General features: G+C 40.5%; 9 non-coding genes across 9 annotated transcripts; all 9 read right to left on the bottom strand.

Annotated features, from left to right (window-relative positions):
• Positions 1-547: 547 nt before the first annotated feature.
• Positions 548-621, bottom strand: trnat-agu (transfer RNA threonine (anticodon AGU)). The gene has a single exon. It is a non-coding gene; the product is annotated as a tRNA-Thr (tRNA).
• Positions 622-2215: 1594 nt separating this feature from the next.
• Positions 2216-2289, bottom strand: trnat-agu (transfer RNA threonine (anticodon AGU)). The gene has a single exon. It is a non-coding gene; the product is annotated as a tRNA-Thr (tRNA).
• A 1592-nt stretch (positions 2290-3881) lies between these two features.
• trnat-agu (transfer RNA threonine (anticodon AGU)) lies at positions 3882-3955 on the bottom strand. The gene has a single exon. It is a non-coding gene; the product is annotated as a tRNA-Thr (tRNA).
• Positions 3956-5529: 1574 nt separating this feature from the next.
• Positions 5530-5603, bottom strand: trnat-agu (transfer RNA threonine (anticodon AGU)). The gene has a single exon. It is a non-coding gene; the product is annotated as a tRNA-Thr (tRNA).
• Positions 5604-7196: 1593 nt separating this feature from the next.
• On the bottom strand, positions 7197-7270 carry trnat-agu (transfer RNA threonine (anticodon AGU)). Its single transcript has one exon. It is a non-coding gene; the product is annotated as a tRNA-Thr (tRNA).
• Positions 7271-8864: 1594 nt separating this feature from the next.
• trnat-agu (transfer RNA threonine (anticodon AGU)) lies at positions 8865-8938 on the bottom strand. Its single transcript has one exon. It is a non-coding gene; the product is annotated as a tRNA-Thr (tRNA).
• A 1594-nt stretch (positions 8939-10532) lies between these two features.
• trnat-agu (transfer RNA threonine (anticodon AGU)) lies at positions 10533-10606 on the bottom strand. Its single transcript has one exon. It is a non-coding gene; the product is annotated as a tRNA-Thr (tRNA).
• A 1593-nt stretch (positions 10607-12199) lies between these two features.
• trnat-agu (transfer RNA threonine (anticodon AGU)) lies at positions 12200-12273 on the bottom strand. The gene has a single exon. It is a non-coding gene; the product is annotated as a tRNA-Thr (tRNA).
• Positions 12274-13866: 1593 nt separating this feature from the next.
• On the bottom strand, positions 13867-13940 carry trnat-agu (transfer RNA threonine (anticodon AGU)). The gene has a single exon. It is a non-coding gene; the product is annotated as a tRNA-Thr (tRNA).
• Positions 13941-14964: the final 1024 nt, after the last annotated feature.

Below are 14964 nucleotides of genomic sequence, written 5' to 3'. Positions count from 1 at the left end.
AAAGAAAAACAGGAAATGATGGAAAATGTCAGCGGGTCTGGCACCACCAGTGAAGAGAGAACCGAGGTAACATTTCGAGTCCGGGTCACTCTTCGTCCCAGTAAATCAATTAATCATTCAAACGTTTCTCACAGATGTCGCGAAAAAACATTCAAAAAGTTCCTTCAGGATTACCGGACGTAAATCCTGTCATGCATTCAATGAAAATACTGCTGATGGTGCGAATCTGCATGAGAAGCTAAGCATGATAGGATTGAAGCTCAAAAATTCAGAGGATATATGTGGAGCCAGACACAGCGTTAACATTTCAAATCCGTGTGATCCTTAATCAGAGCTGAAGTGAGGAGTAAATGCAATGGAGTCGATGAGATGGAGTAGATGAAAAAATGGAAGTAGCGTGAAAAATGGAGCTATGAAAGGTTTGACATAAGAGTCGGGAGGGCATCTTCAAGGTTAGTGCCATGGAGATTTTGCCAATAAACTCTGCATTCACCATTAAATTGGGAGCTTTTCATAACAGGTTACTTCTTTTGACGTAAAGGTATAAAGGCACTGCTGAGATTTGAACTCAGGATCTCCTGTTTACTAGACAGGCGCTTTTACCATCTAAGCCACAGCACCTACTTGCAGACTCGCTCTGCAAGTTTGGAGCAAATTTCCATTATTTTGATTACCGCTCAGTATTGTTGATTTCTCATGCTGACTTTGAGAGTGCAAATTTCATTGGCACTGGACTTTTGAAACTGCAAAAATTGCTGTTATTTCTGAAAGTTATTAGATTATAGCATTCTGCAGGGAGAAGTTAACAAACAGGAAATATTTTGTGAATTGGAAGTAATTAAACATGACCACAAAACTACAGTGGTATAATGCACGACAAGACCAGGAGAGAGTTTTTACATTAACTGAAAATCTAGCAGAAATTCTTGAAAGTTGTCGACGGCAATTGCAATTTGGCAAACACGACGTTGTCACGGTTCATCCACTTTCCCAAAATCACCCTGCATTCTTTATTCTTTTTTCCTGTCGTTCATTGGGAACAAAAAACACCTTGAGACAAAGTTGAAGCCCAGGCAGGGACTGAAACCCATCGATCTTCAGATTAAAAGTCAGATGCTCTACCGACTGCGCTTCTAGGGCCCATTCCAAACGCAGTCTTATAGCTCACTTCAAAGTCTCATATTGTATATTTTGAATTTCCTTCAATGGTAATTCAGCCTCACCAGCACATTTCCCTCGCAAGCAGACTGGCAGCCTCCCTTTGGCTTCCGTTCTCAAATTCTTCAGCTTGTTCTCGCTTTTTACCAGTGACTTGTGATGTGACAACTGTTTACCCAGGGACCTGCACTGGGACTTCAAGACTTTGAAGATTACGTTTAGTTCGGTGAGATCTGAGTGGGAAGCTACAGAGACAAAGATTGTATTTTGAGAGAGGGAATAAAAGGTATCATCTGGTGTTTGTTGTGGCAGTGTGTGAACGTAAATAAATTCATCTTTTAAACTAGCAAATTATGCAAATCGCAAAGTTTCAGGATATAAATAGATCTGTCAGCACCACATCATCATGGAAAATAACCCCATCCTTTATCCCGCCCGAGTCCTTCTTGCAAACGTGCAGCAACATAAATCGTTCAATATAAAAGCAAATTACTGCGGATGTAAAATCTGAAAGAAAAACAGGAAATGATGGAAAATCTCAGCGGGTCTGGCACCACCTGTGAAGAGAGAACCGAGTTTACATTTCGAGTCCGGGTCACTCTTCGTCCCAGTAAATCAATTAATCATTCAATCGTTGCCCACAGATGTCGCTAAAAAACATTCAAAAAGTTCCTTCAGGATTACCGGAGGTAAATCCTGTCATGCATTCAAAGAAAATACTGCAGATGGTGCGAATCTGCATGAGAAGCTAAACATGATAGGATTGAAGCTCAAAAATTCAGAGGATATATGTGGAGCCAGACACAGCGTTAACATTTCAAATCCGTGTGATCATTAATCAGAGCTGAAGTGAGGAGTAAATGCAATGGAGTAGATGAGATGGAGTAGATGAGAAAATGGAAGTTGCGTGAAAAATGGAGCTATGAAAGGTTTGACATAAAAGTCGGGTGGGCGTTTTCAAGGTTAGTGCCATGGAGATTTTGCCAATAAACTCTGCATTCACCATTAAATTTGGAGCTTTTCATAACAGGTTACTTGTTTTGACGTAGAGATATAAAGGCACGGCTGAGATTTGAACTCAGGATCTCCTGTTTACTAGACAGGCGCTTTAACCATCTAAGCCACAGCGCCTACTTGCACACCAGCTCTGCAAGTTTGGAGCAGATTTCCATTATTTTGATTACCGCTCAGTATTGTTGATTTCTCATGCTGACTTTGAGAGTGCAAATTTCATTGGCACTGGACTTTTGAAACTGCAAAAATTGGAGTTATTTCTGAAAGTTATTAGATTATAGCATTCTGCAGGGACTAGTAAACAAACAGGAAATATTTTGTGAATTGGAAGTAATTAAACATGACCACAAAACTATAGTGGTATAATGCAGGACAAGACCAGGAGAGAGTTTTGACATTAACTGAAAATCTAGCAAAAATTCTTGAAAGTTGTCGGCGGCAATTGCAATTTGGCAAACACGATGTTGTCACGGTTCATCCACTTTCCCAAAATCACCCTGCATTTTTTATTTTTTTTTCCTGTCGTTCATTGGGAACAAACACACCTTGAGACAAAGTTGAAGCCCAGGCAGGGACTTAAACCCATCGATCTTCAGATTAAAAGTCAGATGCTCTACCGACTGCGCTTCCAGGGCCCATTCCAAACGCAGTCTTATAGCTCACTTCAAAGTCTCATATTGTATATTTTGAATTTCCTTCAATGGTAATTCAGCCTCACCAGCGCATTTCCCTCGCAAGCAGACCGGCAGCCTCCCTTTGGCTTCCTTTCTCAAATTCTTCAGCTTGTACTCGCTTTTTACCAGTGACTTGTGATGTGACAACTGTTTACCCAGGGACCTGCACTGGGACTTCAAGACTTTGAAGATTACGTTTAGTTCGGTGAGATCTGAGTGGGAAGCTACAGAGACAAAGATTGTATTTTGCGAGAGGGAATAAAAGGTATCATCTGGTGTTTGTTGTGGCAGTGTGTGAACGTAAATAAATTCATCTAGTAAACTAGCAAATTATGCAAATCGCAAAGTTTCAGGATATAAATAGATCTGTCAGCACCACATCATCATGGAAAATAACCCCATCCTTTATCCCGCCCGAGTCGTTCTTGCAAACGTGCAGCAACATAAATCGTTCAATTTAAAAGCAAATTACTGCGGATGTAAAATCTGAAAGAAAAACAGGAAATGATGGAAAATCTCAGTGGGTCTGGCACCACCTGTGAAGAGAGAACCGAGTTAACATTTCGAGTCCGGGTCACTCTTCGTCACAGTAAATCAATTAATCATTCAATCGTTGCTCACAGATGTCGCTAAAAAACATTCAAAATGTTCCTTCAGGATTACCGGAGGTAAATCCTGTCATACATGCAAAGAAAATACTGCGGATGTTGCGAATCTGCATGAGAAGCGAAACGTGATAGGATTGAAATTCAAAAAATCAGAGGATATATGTGGAGCCAGACACAGAGTTATCATTTCAAATCCGTGTGACCCTTAATCAGAGGTGAAGTGAGGAGTAAATGCAATGGAGTAGATGAGATGGAGTAGATGAGAAAATGGAAGTTGCATGAAAAATGGAGCTGTGAAAGGTTTGACATTAGAGTAGGGTGGGCATTTTCAAGGCTACTGCCATGGAGATTTTGCCATTTAACTCTGCATTCACCATTAAATTGGGAGCTTTCATAACAGGTTACTTGTTTCGACAGAAAGGTATAAAGGCACTGCTGAGATTTGAACTAAGGATCTCCTGTTTACTAGACAGGCGCTTTAACCATCTAAGCCACAGCACCTACTTGCACACCAGCTCTGCAAGTTTGGAGCAGATTTCCATTATTTTGATTACCGCTCAGTATTGTTGATTTCTCATGCTGACTTTGAGAGTGCAAATTTCATTGGCACTGGACTTTTGAAACTGCAAAAATTGCTGTTATTTCTGAAAGTTATTAGATTATAGCATTCTGCAGGGAGAAGTTAACAAACAGGAAATATTTTGTGAATTGGAAGTAATTAAACATGACCACAAAACTATAGTGGTATAATGCAGGACAAGACCAGGAGAGAGTTTTTACATTAACTGAAAATCTAGCAAAAATTCTTGAAAGTTGTCGATGCCAATTGCAATTTGGCAAACACGACGTTGTCACAGTTCATCCACTTTCCCAAAATCACCCTGCATTCTTTATTCTTTTTTCCTGTCGTTCATTGGGAACAAAAACGGCTAGAGACAAAGTTGAAGCCCAGGCAGGGACTAAAACCCATCGATCTTCAGATTAAAAGTCAGATGCTCTACCGACTGCGCTTCCAGGGCCCATTCCAAACGCAGTCTTATAGCTCACTTCAAAGACTCATATTGTATATTTTGAATTTCTTTCAATGGTAATTCAGCCACACCAGCACATTTCCCTCGCAAGCAGACCGGCAGCCTCCCTTTGGCTTCCTTTCTCAAATTCTTCAGCTTGTTCTCGCTTTTTACCAGTGACTTGTGATGTGACAACTGTTTACCCAGGGACCTGCACTGGGACTTCAAGACTTTGAAGATTACGTTTACTTCGGTGAGATCTGAGTGGGAAGCTACAGAGACAAAGATTGTATTTTGAGAGAGGGAATAAAAGGTATCATCTGGTGTTTGTTGTGGCAGTGTGTGAACGTAAATAAATTCATCTAGTAATCTAGCAAATTATGCAAATCGCAAAGTTTCAGGATATAAATAGATCTGTCAGCACCACATCATCATGGAAAATAACCCCATCCTTTATCCCGCCCGAGTCGTTCTTGCAAACGTGCAGCAACATAAATCGTTCAATTTAAAAGCAAATTACTGCGGATGTAAAATCTGAAAGAAAAACAGGAAATGATGGAAAATCTCAGCGGGTCTGGCACCACCTGTGAAGAGAGAACCGAGTTAACATTTCGAGTCCGGGTCACTCTTCGTCACAGTAAATCAATTAATCATTCAATCGTTGCTCACAGATGTCGCTAAAAAACAATCAAAATGTTCCTTCAGGATTACCGGAGGTAAATCCTGTCATACATTCAAAGAAAATACTGCGGATGTTGCGAATCTGCATGAGAAGCTAAACATGATAGGATTGAAGCTCAAAAATTCAGAGGATATATGTGGAGCCAGACACAAAGTTAACATTTCAAATCCGTGTGATCCTTAATCAGAGCTGAAGTGAGGAGTAAATGCAATGGAGTAGATGAGATGGAGGAGATGAGAAAATGGAGCTATGAAAGGTTTGACATTAGAGTAGGGTGGGCATTTTCAAGGTTAGTGCCATGGAGATTTTGCCATTTAACTCTGCATTCACCATTAAATTGGGAGCTTTCATAACAGGTTACTTGTTTCGACAGAAAGGTATAAAGGTACTGCTGAGATTTGAACTAAGGATCGCCTGTTTACTAGACAGGCGCTTTAACCATCTAAGCCACAGCACCTACTTGCACACCAGCTCTGCAAGTTTGGAGCAGATTTCCATTATTTTGATTACCGCTCAGTATTGTTGATTTCTCATGCTGACTTTGAGAGTGCAAATTTCATTGGCACTGGACTTTTGAAACTGCAAAAATTGCTGTTATTTCTGAAAGTTATTAGATTATAGCATTCTGCAGGGAGAAGTTAACAAACAGGAAATATTTTGTGAATTGGAAGTAATTAAACATGACCACAAAACTATAGTGGTATAATGCAGGACAAGACCAGGAGAGAGTTTTTACATTAACTGAAAATCTAGCAAAAATTCTTGAAAGTTGTCGATGCCAATTGCAATTTGGCAAACACGACGTTGTCACAGTTCATCCACTTTCCCAAAATCACCCTGCATTCTTTATTCTTTTTTCCTGTCGTTCATTGGGAACAAAAACAGCTAGAGACAAAGTTGAAGCCCAGGCAGGGACTTAAACCCATCGATCTTCAGATTAAAAGTCAGATGCTCTACCGACTGCGCTTCCAGGGCCCATTCCAAATGCAGTCTTATAGCTCACTTCAAAGTCTCATATTGTATATTTTGAATTTCCTTCAATGGTAATTCAGCCTCACCAGCACATTTCCCTCGCAAGCAGACTGGCAGCCTCCCTTTGGCTTCCTTTCTCAAATTCTTCAGCTTGTTCTCGCTTTTTACCAGTGACTTGTGACTTGACAACTGTTTACCCAGGGACCTGCACTGGGACTTCAAGACTTTGAAGATTACGTTTAGTTCGGTGAGATCTGAGTGGGAAGCTACAGAGACAAAGATTGTATTTTGAGAGAGGGAATAAAAGGTATCATCTGGTGTTTGTTGTGGCAGTGTGTGAACGTAAATAAATTCATCTAGTAAACTAGCAAATTATGCAAATCGCAAAGTTTCAGGATATAAATAGATCTGTCAGCACCACATCATCATGGAAAATAACCCCATCCTTTATCCCGCCCGAGTCGTTCTTGCAAACGTGCAGGAACATAAATCGATCATTATAAACGCAAATTACTGCGGATGTAAAATCTGAAAGAAAAACAGGAAATGATGGAAAATGTCAGCGGGTCTGGCACCACCAGTGAAGAGAGAACCGAGGTAACATTTCGAGTCCGGGTCACTCTTCGTCCCAGTAAATCAATTAATCATTCAAACGTTTCTCACAGATGTCGCGAAAAAACATTCAAAAAGTTCCTTCAGGATTACCGGACGTAAATCCTGTCATGCATTCAATGAAAATACTGCTGATGGTGCGAATCTGCATGAGAAGCTAAGCATGATAGGATTGAAGCTCAAAAATTCAGAGGATATATGTGGAGCCAGACACAGCGTTAACATTTCAAATCCGTGTGATCCTTAATCAGAGCTGAAGTGAGGAGTAAATGCAATGGAGTCGATGAGATGGAGTAGATGAAAAAATGGAAGTAGCGTGAAAAATGGAGCTATGAAAGGTTTGACATAAGAGTCGGGAGGGCATCTTCAAGGTTAGTGCCATGGAGATTTTGCCAATAAACTCTGCATTCACCATTAAATTGGGAGCTTTTCATAACAGGTTACTTCTTTTGACGTAAAGGTATAAAGGCACTGCTGAGATTTGAACTCAGGATCTCCTGTTTACTAGACAGGCGCTTTTACCATCTAAGCCACAGCACCTACTTGCAGACTCGCTCTGCAAGTTTGGAGCAAATTTCCATTATTTTGATTACCGCTCAGTATTGTTGATTTCTCATGCTGACTTTGAGAGTGCAAATTTCATTGGCACTGGACTTTTGAAACTGCAAAAATTGCTGTTATTTCTGAAAGTTATTAGATTATAGCATTCTGCAGGGAGAAGTTAACAAACAGGAAATATTTTGTGAATTGGAAGTAATTAAACATGACCACAAAACTACAGTGGTATAATGCACGACAAGACCAGGAGAGAGTTTTTACATTAACTGAAAATCTAGCAGAAATTCTTGAAAGTTGTCGACGGCAATTGCAATTTGGCAAACACGACGTTGTCACGGTTCATCCACTTTCCCAAAATCACCCTGCATTCTTTATTCTTTTTTCCTGTCGTTCATTGGGAACAAAAAACACCTTGAGACAAAGTTGAAGCCCAGGCAGGGACTGAAACCCATCGATCTTCAGATTAAAAGTCAGATGCTCTACCGACTGCGCTTCTAGGGCCCATTCCAAACGCAGTCTTATAGCTCACTTCAAAGTCTCATATTGTATATTTTGAATTTCCTTCAATGGTAATTCAGCCTCACCAGCACATTTCCCTCGCAAGCAGACTGGCAGCCTCCCTTTGGCTTCCGTTCTCAAATTCTTCAGCTTGTTCTCGCTTTTTACCAGTGACTTGTGATGTGACAACTGTTTACCCAGGGACCTGCACTGGGACTTCAAGACTTTGAAGATTACGTTTAGTTCGGTGAGATCTGAGTGGGAAGCTACAGAGACAAAGATTGTATTTTGAGAGAGGGAATAAAAGGTATCATCTGGTGTTTGTTGTGGCAGTGTGTGAACGTAAATAAATTCATCTTTTAAACTAGCAAATTATGCAAATCGCAAAGTTTCAGGATATAAATAGATCTGTCAGCACCACATCATCATGGAAAATAACCCCATCCTTTATCCCGCCCGAGTCCTTCTTGCAAACGTGCAGCAACATAAATCGTTCAATATAAAAGCAAATTACTGCGGATGTAAAATCTGAAAGAAAAACAGGAAATGATGGAAAATCTCAGCGGGTCTGGCACCACCTGTGAAGAGAGAACCGAGTTTACATTTCGAGTCCGGGTCACTCTTCGTCCCAGTAAATCAATTAATCATTCAATCGTTGCCCACAGATGTCGCTAAAAAACATTCAAAAAGTTCCTTCAGGATTACCGGAGGTAAATCCTGTCATGCATTCAAAGAAAATACTGCAGATGGTGCGAATCTGCATGAGAAGCTAAACATGATAGGATTGAAGCTCAAAAATTCAGAGGATATATGTGGAGCCAGACACAGCGTTAACATTTCAAATCCGTGTGATCATTAATCAGAGCTGAAGTGAGGAGTAAATGCAATGGAGTAGATGAGATGGAGTAGATGAGAAAATGGAAGTTGCGTGAAAAATGGAGCTATGAAAGGTTTGACATAAGAGTAGGGAGAGCATCTTCAAGGGTATTGCCATGGAGATATTGCCAATAAACTCTGCATTTACCATTAAATTGGGAGCTTTTCACAACAGGTGACTTGTTTTGACATAAAGGTATAAAGGCACTGCTGAGATTTGAACTCAGGATCTCCTGTTTACTAGACAGGCGCTTTAACCATCTAAGCCACAGCGCCTACTTGCACACCAGCTCTGCAAGTTTGGAGCAGATTTCCATTATTTTGATTACCGCTCAGTATTGTTGATTTCTCATGCTGACTTTGAGAGTGCAAATTTCATTGGCACTGGACTTTTGAAACTGCAAAAATTGCTGTTATTTCTGAAAGTTATTAGATTATAGCATTCTGCAGGGAGAAGTTAACAAACAGGAAATATTTTGTGAATTGGAAGTAATTAAACATGACCACAAATCTACAGTGGTATAATGCAGGACAAGACCAGGAGAGAGTTTTTACATTAACTGAAAATCTAGCAGAAATTCTTGAAAGTTGTCGACGGCAATTGCAATTTGGCAAACACGACGTTGTCACGGTTCATCCACTTTCCCAAAATCACCCTGCATTCTTTATTCTTTTTTCCTGTCGTTCATTGGGAACAAACAACACCTTGAGACAAAGTTGAAGCCCAGGCAGGGACTGAAACCCATCGATCTTCAGATTAAAAGTCAGATGCTCTACCGACTGCGCTTCCAGGGCCCATTCCAAACGCAGTCTTATAGCTCACTTCAAAGTCTCATATTGTATATTTTGAATTTCCTTCAATGGTAATTCAGCCTCACCAGCACATTTCCCTCGCAAGCAGACCGGCAGCCTCCCTTTGGCTTCCTTTCTCAAATTCTTCAGCTTGTACTCGCTTTTTACCAGTGACTTGTGATGTGACAACTGTTTACCCAGGGACCTGCACTGGGACTTCAAGACTTTGAAGATTACGTTTAGTTCGGTGAGATCTGAGTGGGAAGCGACAGAGACAAAGATTGTATTTTGAGAGAGGGAATAAAAGGTATCATCTGGTGTTTGTTGTGGCAGTGTGTGAACGTAAATAAATTCATCTAGTAAACTAGCAAATTATGCAAATCGCAAAGTTTCATGATATAAATAGATCTGTCAGCACCACATCATCATGGAAAATAACCCCATCCTTTATACCGCCCGAGTCGTTCTTGCAAACGTGCAGCAACATAAATCGTTCAATATAAAAGCAAATTACTGCGGATGTAAAATCTGAAAGAAAAACAGGAAATGATGGAAAATCTCAGCGGGTCTGGCACCACCTGTGAAGAGAGAACCGAGTTAACATTTTGAGTCCGGGTCACTCTTCGTCCCAGTAAATCAATTAATCATTCAATCGTTTCTCACAGATGTCGCTAAAAAACATTCAAAAAGTTCCTTCAGGATTACCGGAGGTAAATCCTGTCATGCATTCAAAGAAAATACTGCAGATGTTGCGAATCTGCATGAGAAGCTCAACATGATAGGATTGAAGCTCAAACATTCAGAGGATATATGTGGAGCCAGACACAGCGTTAACATTTCAAATCCGTGTGATCCTTAATCAGAGCTGAAGTGAGGAGTAAATGCAATGGAGTAGATGAGATGGAGAAGATGAGAAAATGGAAGTTGCGTGAAAAATGGAGCTATGAAAGGTTTGACATCAGAGAAGGGAGAGCATTCTCAAGGGTAGTGCCATGGAGATGTTGCCAATAAACTCTGCATTCACCATGAAATTGGGAGCGTTTCACAACAGGTGACTTGTTTTGACGTAAAGGTATAAAGGCACTGCTGAGATTTGAACTCAGGATCTCCTATTTACTAGACAGGCGCTTTAACCATCTAAGCCACAGCGCCTACTTGCACACCAGCTCTGCAAGTTTGGAGCAGATTTCAATTATTTTGATTACCGCTCAGTATTGTTGATTTCTCATGCTGACTTTGAGAGTGCAAATTTCATCGGCACTGGACTTTTGAAACTGCAAAAATTGCAGTTATTTCTGAAAGTTATTAGTTTATAGCATTCTGCAGGGAGAAGTAAACAAACAGGAAATATTTTGTGAATTGGAAGTAATTAAACATGACCACAAAACTACAGTGGTATAATGCAGGACAAGACCAGGAGAGAGTTTTTACATTAACTGAAAATCTAGCAGAAATTCTTGAAAGTTGTCGACGGCAATTGCAATTTGGCAAACACGACGTTGTCACGGTTCATCCACTTTCCCAAAATCACCCTGCATTCTTTATTTTTTTTTCCTGTCGTTCATTGGGAACAAAAACGCCTTGAGACAAAGTTGAAGCCCAGGCAGGGACTTAAACCCACCGACCTTCAGATTAAAAGTCAGATGCTCTACCGACTGCGCTTCCAGGGCCCATTGCAAACACAGTCGTATAGCTCACTTCAATGTCTCATATTGTATATTTTGAATTTCCTTCAATGGTAATTCAGCCTCACCAGCACATTTCCCTCGCAAGCAGACCGGCAGCCTCCCTTTGGCTTCCTTTCTCAAATTCTTCAGCTTGTACTCGCTTTTTACCAGTGACTTGTGATGTGACAACTGTTTACCCAGGGACCTGCACTGGGACTTCAAGACTTTGAAGATTACGTTTAGTTCGGTGAGATCTGAGTGGGAAGCTACAGAGACAAAGATTGTATTTTGAGAGAGGGAATAAAAGATATAATCTGGTGTTTGTTGTGGCAGTGTGTGAACGTAAAAAAATTCATCTAGTAAACTAGCAAATTATGCAAATCGCAAAGTTTCAGGATATAAATAGATCTGTCAGCACCACATTATCATGGAAAATAACCCCATCCTTTATACCGCCCGAGTCGTTCTTGCAAACGTGCAGCAACATAAATCGTTCAATATAAAAGCAAATTACTGCGGATGTAAAATCTGAAAGAAAAACAGGAAATGATGGAAAATCTCAGCGGGTCTGGCACCACCTGTGAAGAGAGAACCGAGTTAACATTTCGAGTCCGGGTCACTCTTCGTCCCAGTAAATCAATTAATCATTCAATCGTTGCCCACAGATGTCGCTAAAAAACATTCAAAAAGTTCCTTCAGGATTACCGGAGGTAAATCCTGTCATGCATTCAAAGAAAATACTGCAGATGGTGCGAATCTGCATCAGAAGCTCAACATGATAGGATTGAAGCTCAAAAATTCAGAGGATATATGTGGAGCCAGACACAGCGTTAACATTTCAAATCCGTGTGATCCTTAATCAGAGCTGAAGTGAGGAGTAAATGCAATGGAGTAGATGAGATGGAGAAGATGAGAAAATGGAAGTTGCGTGAAAAATGGAGCTATGAAAGGTTTGACATAAGAGTAGGGAGAGCATCTTCAAGGGTAGTGCCATGGAGATGTTGCCAATAAACTCTGCATTCACCATGAAATTGGGAGCGTTTCACAACAGGTGACTTGTTTTGACGTAAAGGTATAAAGGCACTGCTGAGATTTGAACTCAGGATCTCCTGTTTACTAGACAGGCGCTTTAACCATCTAAGCCACAGCGCCTACTTGCACACCAGCTCTGCAAGTTTGGAGCAGATTTCAATTATTTTGATTACCGCTCAGTATTGTTGATTTCTCATGCTGACTTTGAGAGTGCAAATTTCATCGGCACTGGACTTTTGAAACTGCAAAAATTGCAGTTATTTCTGAAAGTTATTAGTTTATAGCATTCTGCAGGGAGAAGTAAACAAACAGGAAATATTTTGTGAATTGGAAGTAATTAAACATGACCACAAAACTACAGTGGTATAATGCAGGACAAGACCAGGAGAGAGTTTTTACATTAACTGAAAATCTAGCAGAAATTCTTGAAAGTTGTCGACGGCAATTGCAATTTGGCAAACACGACGTTGTCACGGTTCATCCACTTTCCCAAAATCACCCTGCATTCTTTATTCTTTTTTCCTGTCGTTCATTGGGAACAAAGACGCCTTGAGACAAAGTTGAAGCACAGGCAGGGACTTAAACCCATCGATCTTCAGATTAAAAGTCAGATGCTCGACCGACTGCGCTTCCAGGGCCCATTCCAAACGCAGTCTTATAGCTCACTTCAAAGTCTCATATTGTATATTTTGAATTTCCTTCAATGGTAATTCAGCCTCACCAGCACATTTCCCTCGCAAGCAGACTGGCAGCCTCCCTTTGGCTTCCTTTCTCAAATTCTTCAGCTTGTTCTCGCTTTTTACCAGTGACTTGTGATTTGACAACTGTTTACCCAGGGACCTGCACTGGGACTTCAAGACTTTGAAGATTACGTTTAGTTCGGTGAGATCTGAGTGGGAATCTACAGAGACAAAGATTGTATTTTGAGAGAGGGAATAAAAGGTATCATCTGGTGTTTGTTGTGGCAGTGTGTGAACGTAAATAAATTCATCTAGTAAACTAGCAAATTATGCAAATCGCAAAGTTTCAGGATATAAATAGATCTGTCAGCACCACATCATCATGGAAAATAACCCCATCCTTTATACCGCCCGAGTCGTTCTTGCAAACGTGCAGCAACATAAATCGTTCAATTTAAAAGCAAATTACTGCGGATGTAAAATCTGAAAGAAAAACAGGAAATGATGGAAAATCTCAGCGGGTCTGGCACCACCTGTGAAGAGAGAACCGAGTTAACATTTCGAGTCCGGGTCACTCTTCGTCACAGTAAATCAATTAATCATTCAATCGTTGCTCACAGATGTCGCTAAAAAACATTCAAAATGTTCCATCAGGATTACCGGAGGTAAATCCTGTCATGCATTCAAAGAAAATACTGCGGATGTTGCAAATCTGCATGAGAAGCTAAACATGATAGGATTGAAGCTCAAAAATTCAGAGGATATATGTGGAGCCAGACACAGAGTTAACATTTCAAATCCGTGTGATCCTTAATCAGAGCTGAAGTGAGGAGTAAATGCAATGGAGTAGATGAGATGGAGTAGATGAGAAAATGGAAGTTGCGTGAAAAATGGAGCTATGAAAGGTTTGACATAAGAGTAGGGAGCGCATCTTCAAGGGTAGTGCCATGGAGACGTTGCCAATAAACTCTGCATTCACCATTAAATTGGGAGCTTTTCACAACAGGTGACTTGTTTTGACGTAAAGGTATAAACGCACTGCTGAGATTTGAACTCAGGATCTCCTGTTTACTAGACAGGCGCTTTAACCATCTAAGCCACAGCACCTACTTGCACACCAGCTCTGCAAGTTTGGAGCAGATTTCCATTATTTTGATTACCGCTCAGTATTGTTGATTTCTCATACTGACTTTGAGAGTGCAAATTTCATTGGCACTGGACTTTTGAAACTGCAAAAATTGCTGTTATTTCTGAAAGTTATTAGATTATCGCATTCTGCAGGGAAAAGTAAACAAACAGGAAATATGTTGTGAATTTGAAGTAATTAAACATGACCACAAAACTATTGTGATACAATGCAGGACAAGACCAGGAGAGAGTTTATACATTAACTGAAAATCTAGCAGAAATTCTTGAAAGTTGTCGACGCCAATTGCAATTTGGCAAACACGACGTTGTCACAGTTCATCCACTTTCCCAAAATCACCCTGCATTCTTTATTCTTTTTTCCTGTCGTTCATTGGGAACAAAAACGCCTTGAGACAGAGTTGAAGCCCAGGCAGGGACTTAAACCCATCGATCTTCAGATTAAAAGTCAGATGCTCTACCGACTGCGCTTCCAAGGCCCATTCCAAACGCAGTCTTAAAGCGCACTTCAAAGTCTCATATTGTATATTTTGAATTTCCTTCAATGGTAATTCAGCCTCACCAGCACATTTCCCTCGCAAGCAGACTGGCAGCCTCCCTTTGGCTTCCTTTCTCAAATTCTTCAGCTTGTTCTCGCTTTTTACCAGTGACTTGTGATTTGACAACTGTTTACCCAGGGACCTGCACTGGGACTTCAAGACTTTGAAGATTACGTTTAGTTCGGTGAGATCTGAGTGGGAAGCTACAGAGACAAAGATTGTATTTTGAGAGAGGGAATAAAAGGTATCATCTGGTGTTTGTTGTGGCAGTGTGTGAACGTAAATAAATTCATCTAGTAAACTAGCAAATTATGCAAATCGCAAAGTTTCAGGATATAAATAGATCTGTCAGCACCACATCATCATGGAAAATAACCCCATCCTTTATACCGCCCGAGTCGTTCTTGCAAACGTGCAGCAACATAAATCGTTCAATATAAAAGCAA

This window comes from Scyliorhinus torazame, chromosome 4 (assembly GCF_047496885.1).
Source record: "Scyliorhinus torazame isolate Kashiwa2021f chromosome 4, sScyTor2.1, whole genome shotgun sequence".
Lineage (NCBI taxonomy): Eukaryota > Metazoa > Chordata > Chondrichthyes > Carcharhiniformes > Scyliorhinidae > Scyliorhinus > Scyliorhinus torazame.
Note: the sequence above shows the minus strand (reverse complement) of the source record. Positions and strands in the feature narration are given on the sequence as shown.